Raw genomic sequence first — 13,997 nt, forward strand, 5'->3', positions numbered from 1 at the left:
GGTTTTTGAATGTGCCATTTGATGTGACTTTGAAACAAGGCTGAAAAGGGATCTTGAAAGCCTGGAGGTGACTTCTCTCCCGCGTCCAACTCTAGAAGACATGCAGAAAGACTTCTCCCACCCATGGAGGCTTCCTTTAGTTTGACTTTCTGCTTCCTATTGGCCACACGGTGCAAGCAGAGGTCAAGGAACTGGACAAGAACAGATTTTCCTCCTGCCATGGAAGGCAAGATGATAGCCTCAGGATGGCTTTGAGATAAGACAAAAGGCGGTGCTAACCACCAGCAATATGGAGGCTGATGATCAGAGGAGATTTAGTGAAAGACAGGCGTGCTTCTTCCATTAGACCGGGAAGCAAAGAAACCAGCAGCGATGGTTCCGTGCCAGGAAGGAGAAAGTGAAGCACAGCTGGAAACCAAAGTGAAGAAAGAGCAGTGATTAATCAGTGCTTGAAAGCCATCTGCTCTCCTTGGCTGGGGAGTCCATGCCGGCAGCACAAGCTACAGATGCTTGAAAGTGAGCCGGGGGCCGGAGAAGGGACGGGGTTTCCCGTTCACTGAAGGTACAAAGATTCATCGTCTGCAAGACTGGCGCTGTAAAAGGGCATGCTCGTTTGGGGCAACATCGGCCGGTTCCCCCCTTCCCGACATCTGAGTGTTTATAGGTTGACTTCCTTTTGTTTTGAGTTTTTGTGTCTCAGTTTTTTGTTTTACAAGATGAAATCCTCTACGTGGACTTATACTTATGCATGGAGAAATGACCAAACACCTTTACCTTTGTTTCCTTTCCAAAACCCCGATAAAAACAATAGTAAAGAAATTGGAACTAGACATTAACCCATAGGCAAAGAGAATAGAAATGAAAGGATGAGACAAAAGCTAAAGGATTTCTATAAATTGAGGGGAAACAGAAAGCAGACGGGGTGCTATGGATTGAATTGTGTCCCTCCCCGCAAAGTGCATCTGCTAATGCATACTTCCCAGTGAGATGGCATTTGGAGATGGGGGTCTCTGGGGGGTAATTAAGGTTCAATGAGGTCATAGGAGTGTACGTTGATCAGATAGTGTCCTTATCATAAGAAGAGAAAGGGAGACCAGAGTTGTCTCTCTTCTTCTCAGTGTGTGCACATAAAGAAGAGGTCGCATGAGCACACGGGGTGATGGCAGCCACCGACAAGCCAGGAAGAAAGTTTTCACTAGAACCTGATTATACTGGTACCTTCATGGGATTTCCAGCCTCCAGAACCAGGAGAAATAAATGACTACTGTGTAAGCCACCCAGGCTATAGTATTCTGTCATGGCGGCATGAGAAGACCGATCCACGAGGGGTTGAGTTAGCCTAGAAGAGGAACATGGATGTAGCAGGCTGATGACAAGCCGGTGTTCATGCCCGGTGAACAGGTGAGCGCTTTGAAAGGGTCAGCATTGAGGTGTTGAACCAACAGGACTCCCTCACTCTGAAGGAACCACCCCTCTGCACACTCCTCTGCACACTCCAGTAACCACCTCTCTGCACACTCTCCAGTGAGAAAAAGGGGATTCTGTTTTGTTTTCGGGAGAAACCGAGCTGGAGATTGGGGGCCTGAGGCACAATTAAGGGCAGGGGAAGCTTGGTGCTACAAGTGGAATGATTATGGGCCTATATTGTACACGGGAAGCCCTCAGTCCTTCACCTTGGCCCTGCTCCCAGGACACAGCCGTGGGGGGGTCTACCTTTCCTCCCACCCCAGGGAGGACGCTGGAGGACTCTTCTTTGGAGAACCTGAGTGGCCCCAGGGGAGTGGTGACTGCATGATAGAAAAGGAGAGTCTAGCAACGGAAAACCATAAAACTTGCTTGCTCCCTGACACCTGTCAGAGGAGCCTACAATTTGGCAAGCTCCACCTACATGCACCCAGCTTATAGTCACCAACTGAGCTCTTCCACGGTAAGTAGCCGTGGACAGGCAAGTGAAGGTAGAATACAGACAGTGTCAAACACACAGAACTTGCAAACTTGATTTCTCACGTGTGTTTCCCAAACTCCGGAAGCCCGTGCTCTGGCAAAATGAAAGAGAAACTCAACAAAGACAAAGACCCGGGATCCAGGAAACAAGACTTATAACAGAATAATGGTGAAGGGGGAGGTTCCTCGGATGACAACCGTGCATGAAGCCTGGGAAGGAACTAGTCCAGATGGAGTCAAAAGATGAAGGGATGTGGAAGAGACGTGTCCATATGGGAAAAGAATATATATATGAGTGGTCAATAACCTGATATATTTTGACGTTGGGGGAAAAAAATTCCTAGATGTTTGAAAGATGTTGAAACATTTGGGGGGAAAGACAGATTAATACTTATACAACTAAAAGAATAAAATTAGGTAATTATCGGGGCACCCACGTGGCTCAGTCAGTTAAGCCTCTGACTTCGGCTCAGGTCATGATCTTGGACTCTGTGAGTTCGAGCCCCACGTCGGGCTCTGTGCTGATGGCTCAGAGCCTGGAGCCTGCTTCAGATTCTGTGTCTCCTTCTCTCTCTGCCCCTCGGCCTCTCAATCTCTCTCTCTCTCTCTCTCTCTCTCTCTCTCAAAAATAAATAAATATTTAAAATTTTTTTAAAAAATTAGGCAATTATTAATTACAGGAAAATATAATCATGGAATATAGATAAGTAAGCTTCCAAGAGGTGCTCAGTGATCCCCACTTCTTGGTTTTCAAATGCTCCTTGTATAATCTCCTCCCACATTCAATAGGAATAACCATGTAACAACGATGGTTTTGTGGAAATAATGGCAAATGAGTTTGAGGCTAAGTTATAAAAGGCATTGAAACTTTGAGTCTGCTCTCTGAAATCAGTTGCTCTGCAGGAAGCCAGCTTCCATGATACTCAAGCGGCCTTAGAACAAAGAGACAGCCAACACCCGGCACAACTTGCCAGTCACTTGAGTGAGCCATCACTGAAATGGTTCCTCCAGCTTCAGCCAAGCCTTCGGATGACTTCAGTCCCCAGTCAACACCTTGACCGCAAGTTCATGAAAGACCATGAGCGGAAACTTCCGGCCAAACCTATTCCTGAATTCCTGACCCACAGAAACTGTGTAAGATAATAAATGCCTATCGCTGCTTTAAGGCACTACATTTTAGGATGAATTTGGCATATGAAGGTTTGGGGACCTGGAAATGGGGTGCAGCTATAACAGAAACCTCAAAACATGCGTGTAGATCTAAACTTTGGCTGAAGCCGGGAGGGTTTTCAGGGGAGTGTTAGTGAAAGCCTGAAGGACATTAAAGATATTATTAGTAGAGAAGCATGATTTGCCTTTGAGGAGGATCCCAGGGAAAACCTAAACAAAATTGGGGGAAGTTGGAAGAAAGGCAACTCCTGTTACAGAGGAGCAGAAAGTTGAACAATGCTGTCGCCTGGGGCAACACGGAAGATGGACCTAATGAAGTGTGCAGTCCAGCTCAGGAGTGAGAGTAGAGACATTGGCTTTGTTTCGTTTTGTTTTGTTTTGTTTTACACCAAAAAGAGGTGGCTCTTGATAGTTCAGAAAGTCCCAGCATCCCCAGATGGCTAATGATTTTAAAATTAAGAAATGGCTCCCAGGCAAAGGTCAAATCCAGGCAAAGTCAGGAAAACATGGTATAAACATGAAGCCGACTATGTGGTTGTAAAAACAAACAAATGAACAAACGAGGCGTAAAACTTCGGGAATATCTAAGGCAATGCCTCAGAGAACTGTTCAATAAAACAAGGCCTCCAAGCAACTCACGGCTTCTGTCCCTCAGTTATCGAGGCAAAATCCCAAGGTAGAAAAAGAGCTAATCCCAAAGAGATTTCTGAATGTGACGTTTGTCTAATGGCACGAATCCCCAGTAAGGTTCACAGGAGACCTATAAAGTTTTTATGAGAATTGTATGGGCAAAAATACCACCAGCTTGAATTGAAAACTAAAGAAACTGAACAAATTTATAAAAAAGACTTTGGACCTTCAAACTTCTACAGTCAGAAAGCAGGCTGAGAAAACTTCTCACTTGCGAACAAAATCTACATTTCGTGAAAATGGAAGATTGACTCAGAAGCTAGAAACAAATGCTCAGGCCAAGAGCCATGGAAAATTCTTCTCAGGTTCTGAGTCTTTTTTTTTCTTTTTTCTTTTTTTAAATTTACATCCAAGTTAGCATATAGTACAATAATGATTTCAGAAATAGATTCCAGTGATTCATCCCCTGTGTATAACACTCAGTGTTCATCCTTACAAGTGTCCTCCTTAATGCCCCTCACCCATTTATCCCATCCCCCCACCCATAACCTCTCCAGCAACCCTCAGTTTGTTCTGTGTATTTAAGAGTCTCTTATGTTTTGTCCCCCTCCCTGTTTTTATATTATTTTTGCTTCCCTTTCCTCATGTTCATCTGTTTTGTATCTTAAATTCCACATATGAGTGAAGTCACATGGTATTTGCTTTTCTCGGACTGACTTATTTCACTTAGCATAATACCCTCTCGTTCCATCCACATTGTTGCAAATGGCAAAATTTCATTCTTTTTGATTGCTGAGTAATACTCCATTGTACACACACACACACACACACACACACACACACATATACCATACCACATCTTCTTTATCCATTCATCCATCGATGGACATTTGGGCTCTTTCCATACTTTGGCTATTGTTGATAGTGCTGCTATAAACATGGGGGTGCATGTGTCCCTTCGAAACAGCACACCTGTATCCCTTGGATAAATGCCTAGTAGTGCAATTGCTGGGTCGTAGGGTAGTTCTGTTTCTAACTTTTTAAGGAATCTCCGCACTGTTTTCCAGAGTGGCTGTGCCAGCTTGCATTCCCACCAGCAGTGCAAAAGAGACCCTCTTTCTCTGCATCCTCGCCAACATCTGCTGTTGCCTGGGGTGTTCATGTTAGCCATTCTGACGGATGTGGGGTGGTATCTCGGTGTGGTTTTGATTTGAATTTCCCTGATGACGAGTGATGCCGAGCATTCTTCCAGGCGTCTGTTAGCCAGGCTGTGAGTCTTCATCAAGGAACTGTCAACTGTGTGTTGCTAAATTTAAGAATTGCTATGGACGATCGATTCTTGTCTCCTCTTTCCTCTCTTGTTGACAGGAGAGTTTCTAGCCGTTATTATATACCTGTCCCACCAATGTATGTTGAGTGTGTGGGCTGCACGTGATTTGTCTCTTTAGTTCACAGCTGTTCAGATCGAGAGGAGCTGTATTTGAAGAACTATTCTCAAGGAACCACCCCTGAGAGAATTCATCTTCCCCGGACCTGGTTTCATCAATGAGATCCTGGACTTCTAACCGATGGTATCAGACTTTGGGAGACCCTGCGAGAGCAGCTAGTGAATTTTGCATGTGGGACAGACACGAGTCATTGGGGTTGACATCTTGACTGAAATCTTGCCAGAGGCCCCAAGCCACAGACGCCCAACTAAGCTGTTCTCAAATTTGAGACTTACAGACTGTGTGAGATAGTAAATGTTAACTGTTGTTTTATTGTTAGGCTTTTATGTAATTTGTTTTTGCAGCAATCAATAACTAATACAAAATGAATTACAGTATTTGACTCAGCAGTAAAATTTATTTATATATTACATTTCATAGTAATGTTTAAAATGATAATAGAACTACATTAGAGAAAGGGGCAGGGTAAGCAGCCAGAGATATAAGAGAGCGAAATACTTACCTACCTTAACAGAGTCATAGACGCCATCTAAAATTGATACACTAAGAAGTAGCAGAAAATGCATATTACATAGAAAATATGGAGATAAATATCAGATGACTTTACCTACAAGGGGTAAAAGGGCTAGTTTTCTAGGAGCGTCTGGGTGGCTCAGTCATTCGAGGGTCTGACGCTTTGTGTCGGCTCAAGTCACGGTCTCACAGTGTGTGGGTTCGAACCCCGTGTTAGGCTCTGGGCTGACAGCTGTGGAGTCTGCTTGGGATTCTCTCTCTTCCTCTTTCTCTGGCCCTCCCTGGCTCTCTCTCTCTCTCTCTCAAAATAAATAAACATTTAAAAAGTAGGAGGGGGCTTGTTTCTAGAAAAAAAGAAACTGGAGTTGGAGGGTGTAGGACTCCCCCTCAAAGGTGGTCGTCTTAGAGATGTATGTTTTAGAAACTAACGTACATAGTAATTTAATAAAAAATAAAATTTTTATTTAGAGAAAGAAGGACTCACTCTGTATCTCAGACCCTGGGAGATGTTGGTGAAGGTGTGGGCTGCAGGAAGTGATAATCATGACAAAAAGAGAAGAAGATTCACTGGAGAGCTGAGCCATACCAGCTCCCAAGCCCAGGGGAGTGAGCCTGGGGGCACCGGGGCAGAGGGGCAGCTCCCGGGCTGCGGGTTGTGGGGAGCACGTGTACAAAGCAGCCATCTCTTGACCATGGTCTCTCGCAGATGCATGGGCTTGCCTTTTCACTGAAGTCCTAGCCACCATCACACCATCACACCGCCCTAGCAAGAAGCACAGGAAGCTTGTTAGGAAAACCCCGCTCAGCAGGATGGGCGGGTTGGGAAACCCGTGTTCAAGCCCCCTCTGCCCCTCATGAGCCCCGAGACCCCCGCAAAGTCCCTCTGTTCCCTCTTCCATGGAACAGGCTGACTTCACGGGGTGCCTCCCTCACAGGGCCTCCTAGAGAGTGAAATCGTCAAGGGGGAAAGCGCTTTGAAACTGTCAAGTGCTGATCAACCACGGGTCCCCATTCCCCCGGCTTTGGCAACTGGACCTCGACCGCCTCCCTGCATGTTGACTGGAGAAAGAGAGAGCAGCCCTTTGGATTATGAAGAGAAATGGCCCATTCTTCCCATGACCTAGAAAATCTTCTCCAGGGTCAGAGTTACCTGGAAAAGTTGTGGAGAGCTGGGACACTACCTCTTCCCCGGCCGAATGAGGCATGAACATCACGAGGGCTGAGAGAACTAAGAAATGAAGGTATCAGAGCCCCCGACTGGCTTGATGTGACCATTTAAGTACCTCACCTCACCTTTCCTCACCTTTCCTACTTTCTCCAATAGTTCTGGGTGACCCACGCTTTTCACTTTTCCTGAACTTCTGTTCTTTCTGTTACACTTCTGGGGTAGGAGGGGCGGTTATCCTCCTTTTTTTTTTTTTTTTTTTTTTTTTGGTGCAACATGAAACGATTGGAGACCAAGAGCAGACTCCACGCATCTCCTCTTCGGAAGTTCTCACATGAAAGAATGAAACACCCCGAGCAGCGCTGACTTGTGCCGTGTGTGTGGCCCGCCGGCACAGGTGTCCGTAGGCAGGTAGGGTGGGAAGATGCTGACGGGCACAGAACCCTGAGATGTCTCTTCCTGGTGATTTCCCGCAGGGGAGGGTGGCTCTAAGGCTTTCTCGAAGGTGTTTAGTGTTGAGACTCTTTCTCCACGCCTATAGCTAACGTTGGCATCGCTGTCTCCCCGCAGGTGTCTGATGTTGCTTGCAATCAGACGTACTTTTGGAGAAAAGGTGGCAGGAACCATTAGAGGTAGCTTTAACCACCTCGTTGCCAACACAGGGAGAGGACTGTGCCGAGGGAGCCCACAAATTGGCCCATTTAGTTGGGCACAAGGTGTTAGCCTTCTAGTGTGTCCCAAATTTATCCTTGAAATCTTCCTAAAGAGCAAAGCAGCACATTTGTAGGCATGAAAAACCTGCAGTGTGGCCCTGAGAGCTGGGATTCCATCAGCAATTCTGCACCTGCTATTGAACACGACCTGCATTTTGTTTTACGTAATGGAGGCCTTGGGATTTGCCCGGCGGGAGGGGGGGGGGGGATTCCTTTCATTTTGCCACAGAACAGGAAGAGCTCCATGTGGAAGACTGTCAGCTGCTTTCGGGAAGGATGGAGTTCTACACATTCTCTCTCCGTGTGTGCATTGCTCCTGAATGTTTTAAAGGTTCTCTGGAAGACTAAGGTAAGGGCAGAGTCCTGAACAATACACTTGCCTATACTATTCAACGGGAAAGGAAGAACATTAGCTAAAACAGACACCATTTCTCAGTGAATAAAACGTAAAAACCTTGGGGCGCCTGGGTGGCTCAGTCAGTTGAGCGTCCGACTTCGGCTCAGGTCATGATCTCACAGCTCGTGAGTTCGAACCCCATGTCAGGCTCTGTGCTGACAGCTCAGAGCCTGGAGCCTGCTTCTGTTTCTGTGTCCTCTCTCTCTCTGCCCCTAACCCACTCACATTCTGTCTCTGTCTCTCTCAAAAATAAATAAACATTAAAAAAAATTTTTTTTTAAAAGAAAAAAACGTAGAAACCACCACAGACTTAAGAAGTTGTGAAATTACATCAGGCGAGTATTCTCTTCTGTAGCTTCCCCGTGTCATAAAAGTGTCACTTACAGAAACGTTTATAATGCAGAGAGGAGTCTCGAGTCTAAAAAGAGAATGATGGTGTTTGAGATAAAAATTATATGTCTTCGTGATTCATCCATCTAATCAATCGATATTTTGAAGAGCCTTCTAGATTCTGGGATACAGAGATGGTTAAAACCATGTGAAAAGGTACAATCTCTGCTCTCTGGCTTAACAGGAGAGAAACATGGAGAGGAAGACGGAAAGCCAGGGAGAGACAGAGAGGTTCGGGCTGCCAAAGATCAGAGACAGAGTAGACAGACATCTTTCAGCACCACACACAGGGCTGGCAGAGAGGTGACGTAGGGTAAGCCACGGATTGCTTGCTGTGGGATACTGGTCAACTCACTCGATCCTTTTAGGCTTATGTTTTCCCATCTGCTGCAAGCTATGTTTTTCAGTGGAGCAGAAGAATTATATAATTGTATAGATTGCCTCAACTTCTAAACACATGGAAGTTTCGTATGCAAGTAAGGGGATTTGTTCTTTCAACAAATATGAATAGTGGTCAAGGCTATGTTGCTGTATACGTTGTGTACAATTGCAAGGAAAAAGCACATACGGTCTCTAATCTTACAGGGCTCACATTATCATGAGAGTGCTTAAACATGGGCTAGATCACCTAGTAAGATATGTAGTGGCATCTAATAATACAGAATTCATGTCCAAGGGAGACCCCAGAGTCTGACCTGCCTCCTAATTCCAGGTCCACCACTTACAAGCTATAAGACTTGGAGCATTTACTTCTCTAAGCCATATGTTTCTTATCTGTAAGCCTGGAGCTAATAATACTGACTTTGTACGGCTGGTCTGAGAATTAAATGAGATAATGCATGTGAAGTGCTTTTCGCAGTGATTGGAACAGAGTAAGCACTCGGTAAATGGTAGCTTTCGTAATGATCTTTAAAAATCCTTCCAATTCTGAAATTTCTACAGCTGGCCTATTTTAGTCTCTGAGGGTAAATAGAAATACCGTACAAAGAGAAGAGACAACAGCACAGAGCCACGTGGGGCCTGAAGAGGCCCTGTTTAGTACATGTGTCTGGTGTGGACTTGAAAATTTTTGCTCACTTCTTTCAAATCTTGTTCAGGAACCATGAGATACATAAATGCTTGAAATTCACATGTCCACATGTTGCTGCCTCATTCTCTTCTTGGCTGATTAGAGCAAGGGTATGAATCAACAAGTAATGAGGTTTGTTTGTTGTAACTGCTTTTGTCCTATCCATCCCTGAGCAAATATACATTTGGACCTCATCATTTCCTATTCTATGAATTCTGACAGTCCAACATTTCATTGGCTCATCTCCAAAGAGACCAGTTTTATTTTCTAATATATTAATTTGCTTGAAAACTGAATTTGGGTGATTCATCGTAACTAACATATTTTAGCTGAAATAAGAACCTTCACAAAAAACCTAGAAAACACAGAGGCAGGATATATCAATGACCAACACTTTGGGTGTGACTTTACCTAGAACGAGAAATCCTAAGTTGCTATTATAAGTGTATACTATTTTCCTTTAAATTATGAAATAAATTTTTCCATGGATTTACCCAAAAAGATTTTCTTAAGCATAATCTGCTCAGACTAGAGGGATTTTTTTTTAAGATTAACTTTTAAGGCACTCTTGAGATTTGCATAAATCTTGCTTAATGACAAATTTCTGTTCAGCTGTTCTGCTTCTCTCTATACTATTTGGAACCATTTCCCTCATCTATATCTTTTGTCTTTCCAAAGGCATTTTTACGGAGGGTTAGGTAATGAAATCACAAAGAACTTATTCCATTGCAATTTTCCTGAAACATTTGCCATTCTCGGAACAGATTGTTTTATAAGCATATTTTACCCACTCACATAAAACAGCAAGACAGATTTTCTTCCAAAAGAAAATAGGTTGCATGCTTCTTTAACTTTTGCCTTTCAATTAGAATAGGCAAGAGCACGCTTCCCAAATGCTAGACAAATAGCCCAGTGTGCCGCTTATATGTCATTTCGATTGGTTTATGGTGACTAACATATGGACTTACATTGATGTGTATATCCATCCGATATGCACTGAAACCTACCTGTGCTGGGCTCTGGGCTAGTGCTAGAGAGCCCACAGAAGGTTAGGAAGACACTGTCTCTGTCCCCAAGGGCTCACAGCTAGTCAGAGAGACAGAGGAGGCTTCAAAAGACGGGATGCCGCTTGACCTGAGCCTTGGAGGAAGATTAGAAGTTTGCCAGGTAGAGGAGAGATGAACTGATATTCCAAGCAGCAGAACAGCCTTTTCAAAGGTCCAGAAGCACCAACTTGCACAATAGGTTCGGGAAGTGATGACGTCAGTACACATAACCAGAGGACACTTGTCAGTCCTTAAACAAAGGTGTTCAGTGGGTGGATTAGCGTGGATCGCTAATGCACATTTTGGCCCATTTCCTAATCATACATCATAGGCCACTTGAGCTCAGGTTTCCTGGTCCTTCAGCACCAGATGGCCAGCTCCTGTCACCATCCACTAGACCCTTGGGGGTCACCTTCTTCCAAAAGCCTCCCGTGCTCATAAAGATGGTGGTGACTTAGCCACTCTGTAGGCAAGGTGTGCCGGATAACTTGAGGGTGAAGGACATACATTCTGAAATCATTTCTGCCCCCTCCTCAGTGACCTTCAGCAATTGACTTAGCCTCTTTTGCCTCAATTTCTTCATGCATAAAATGAAGATTAAAAAGGACTAACCTCATAAAATCATCGCAAAGACTAAGCATCATGAAATATCTAATGATTTACATTTTTTTAATGTTTATTTATTTTTGAGAGAGAGACAGAGTGAGAGTAGGGTAGGAACAGAAGGAGAGGGAGACACAGAATCGGAAGCAGGCTCCAGGCCCTGAGCTGTCAGCACAGAGCCCGATGCAGGGCTTGAACCCACAAACTGTGAGATCATGACCTGAACTGAAGTCGAACACTTAACCGACTGAGCCACCCAGGGGCCCCAAAGTATGTAATGATTTAGATAAGTGATTGGCCCATAGTAAGCACTCAGTGAGTTTTACTTATTTATTCATATAATATGCTTCCCCCAACAAATGCCTCATTAGTCTGCACAAATAAAATCCTAATAACAGTTCCCCTATTCGCTTCGTTTTCTGTAAGGAAGGTCAAAAGCTTGTTGTTTCTGCTGCTTTCAGCCTGATAAGGAACCTCCACATCCTGGAAGTTAAAGTGCTTCCCGTTTCTCCACTTCCTCCCACCATTACCTTTATCATATCTGACATTTGCTAAAAACAACCTAATTCCCTTTTTTCATCTAATCATATGATGTAAATAAAACTCATGTAATAATGCCACCTGAGTCTCTCTTCCTTGACCTCTTCCCAGAGGTTTTCCATGAGCTTCCCCTGGGGCTGTGGCAACCCCAGTAGGTAAATATTTCTGGATCCGCAGGGCCACACTGCATGTCTCTCCCCATAAGCTGGTTTCCTTTGAAAAAGGCATATTTATCCCTCCCCCGACTAAAATTCTGAGTTCCATCCCATAGGTTAAAGCAACCAACCCCTGAGATTGTATTTTTATGTTATGTCCATTGCATCCCAAGGCTCTGCACGTTGGCATGTAGATGTCAAATGCTCCTCATACTGTTTCTGGTTCTCCCTCTCCCCTCCTTCAGTGTTGTTCCATGTGAGTTCCCTGACAAAGCCCCTATTCTCTCCCTCCTTTATACTCAGTGTAAAGTTTCCTAAACTGGCGATTCTCCAGGCAAGTAGACTCTTCCCTTTCCTGGTGAAATACAACTCACGCCTACCCGAAGAGTCATTACCATATCTTAAACTGTGCTTCATGAATCAAACTTGAAATCTCACAGCCTTTGCAAAGCCAATCTTCATCTCACTTCTGAAGTCTCTGAAGAAAACTGCCACCTGTATCTCCAAGTCTTCTACTGTAACATTATTATAGTGATAATAATGCCAACAGATAATGCTTCTTGGCCCCTAATATATGTCAACGGAGATACTTCACAAACATCAGTTCATGTAACGTTCATAAGAGTGCTGTGAGATAGGCACTATTAATTTTCTCATTTTACAAATAAAGGAAATGAGGGGCACCTGGTGGCTCAGTCAGTTAAGTATTCGACTTCAGCTCAGGTCATAATCTTGTGGGCCGTGAGTTCGAGCCCCACATCGGCCTCTGTGCTGTCAGCGCAGAGCCTGCCTCGGATCCTCTGTCCCCTCTCGCTGCACCCCCACGTGCGTGAGTACTTGTTTCTTTCAAAAATAAATATTTTTTTTCTAAAAAAAGGGAACGATGCTTGGGGATAAAGTAATTTGGCAAAGTTCACACCAGTAGGAAGTGTCAGAACAAGGATTCAAATGTAAACTTTCTCCATACCAGACCCATACTGATGATCATTAGATTCTACGGTCTTGCCTAAAGATACTTTAGAATACAAAGTTTTCTGACTCTCATGTGGGATACATTAAATAATTACCCCGAATTTCCCACCTCTTCCTATATCCACACCCTTGTCATGGCCTCTCAATGCTTCAGCATGTTCTCCCTGCCCTTGACTTTTGGCTTGACCATGTGACTGGCTTTGGCCAATAAAATGTGGATAGAAATGACAGGCTTGGTCCTTGTAGTAGTCTCCTGGGGCTGCCGTAACAAATCACTACAAACTTGGTAGCTCACGGCCACAGAAATTTATTCTCTCACCGTTCTGGAGACCAGAAGTCCCAAATCAGGGTGTGCACAGGATAGTTCCTTCTTGCCAACTCAAAGGGAGAATGTGTTCTGTGTCTTTCCCCTAGCTTTGGGCAGTTGCCAGCATCCTTGGACTTTGGTTGTATCAGCAAAACTCCAGTCTCTGTCTCCGTGATCATATGGTCTTCTCCCTACGTGTCTGTGTCCAAATTTCTCTTGTCTTAAGGACACCAGTCATTGGACTAGGATCTACCTCAATCCAGTATAACCTCATCTTAATTTGATTACATCTGCAAAGACCTGATGTCCAAAATAAGGTCACATTCATATAGATAAGAGAGGGGGAGCATCAGGATTTCAACTCTCTTTGGGGGGCACATAATTCAACCCACCACAGGCCTTAGAAAGCATTTGGTTTTCCTGCTTGGCTCCATCACCAGGGAATGACCTCCCCCAGATCGCTGCTGCCCTTCATCCCAGGCCCAAGAATGAACAGCTGTGGAGCTGCCCCAGCCCAGCCAGATGGGCCCTCAGCCTGATCTTGGCCAGTGGGCCAAGTCCAGCCTATGGGAGCCACCCCACCTGACCCACAGACCATGAGAAAACATGATTGTTGCAATCCATGGTGTTTTGAGGTGGTTTATTATGCATCGTTTTTGCAGTAAAACTTAATCATGCAATTGATTTCCTACCCATTAGAAATACCTAATTAAAAGCTACAATTGGGAAAACGCAATCTCAAGAACAGAAAAAACCATACTATTCCTAGATATATTACCCCTCAGCAGGTCTTGGCCCTGTGAACTTAAACTTTCTGTTATTTATGGAAAACAGACTATTTTCTAATTTAAAAAAATTATTTGGACCCCACTGGAGCTCCATTGAAGAAACAAGGTGAGCCCGTCCATAGATAGTAAGGAGGACTGAGGAGGACG

At 44.4% G+C, this 13,997-nt stretch overlaps 1 long non-coding RNA gene across 1 annotated transcript in view; it reads right to left on the reverse strand.

Moving 5' to 3' along the window:
* Window positions 1–6,147: 6,147 nt before the first annotated feature.
* LOC105260481 overlaps window positions 6,148–13,997 on the reverse strand; it is a 95,500-nt gene continuing 87,650 nt past the window's right edge. Inside the window, exon 7 of the long non-coding RNA XR_006596392.1 lies at window positions 6,148–6,468. This is a non-coding gene — a long non-coding RNA (uncharacterized LOC105260481). The remainder of the gene's footprint in view (window positions 6,469–13,997) is intronic.

The sequence above is a fragment of the Felis catus genome, chromosome B1 (genome assembly GCF_018350175.1).
Source record: "Felis catus isolate Fca126 chromosome B1, F.catus_Fca126_mat1.0, whole genome shotgun sequence".
Lineage (NCBI taxonomy): Eukaryota > Metazoa > Chordata > Mammalia > Carnivora > Felidae > Felis > Felis catus.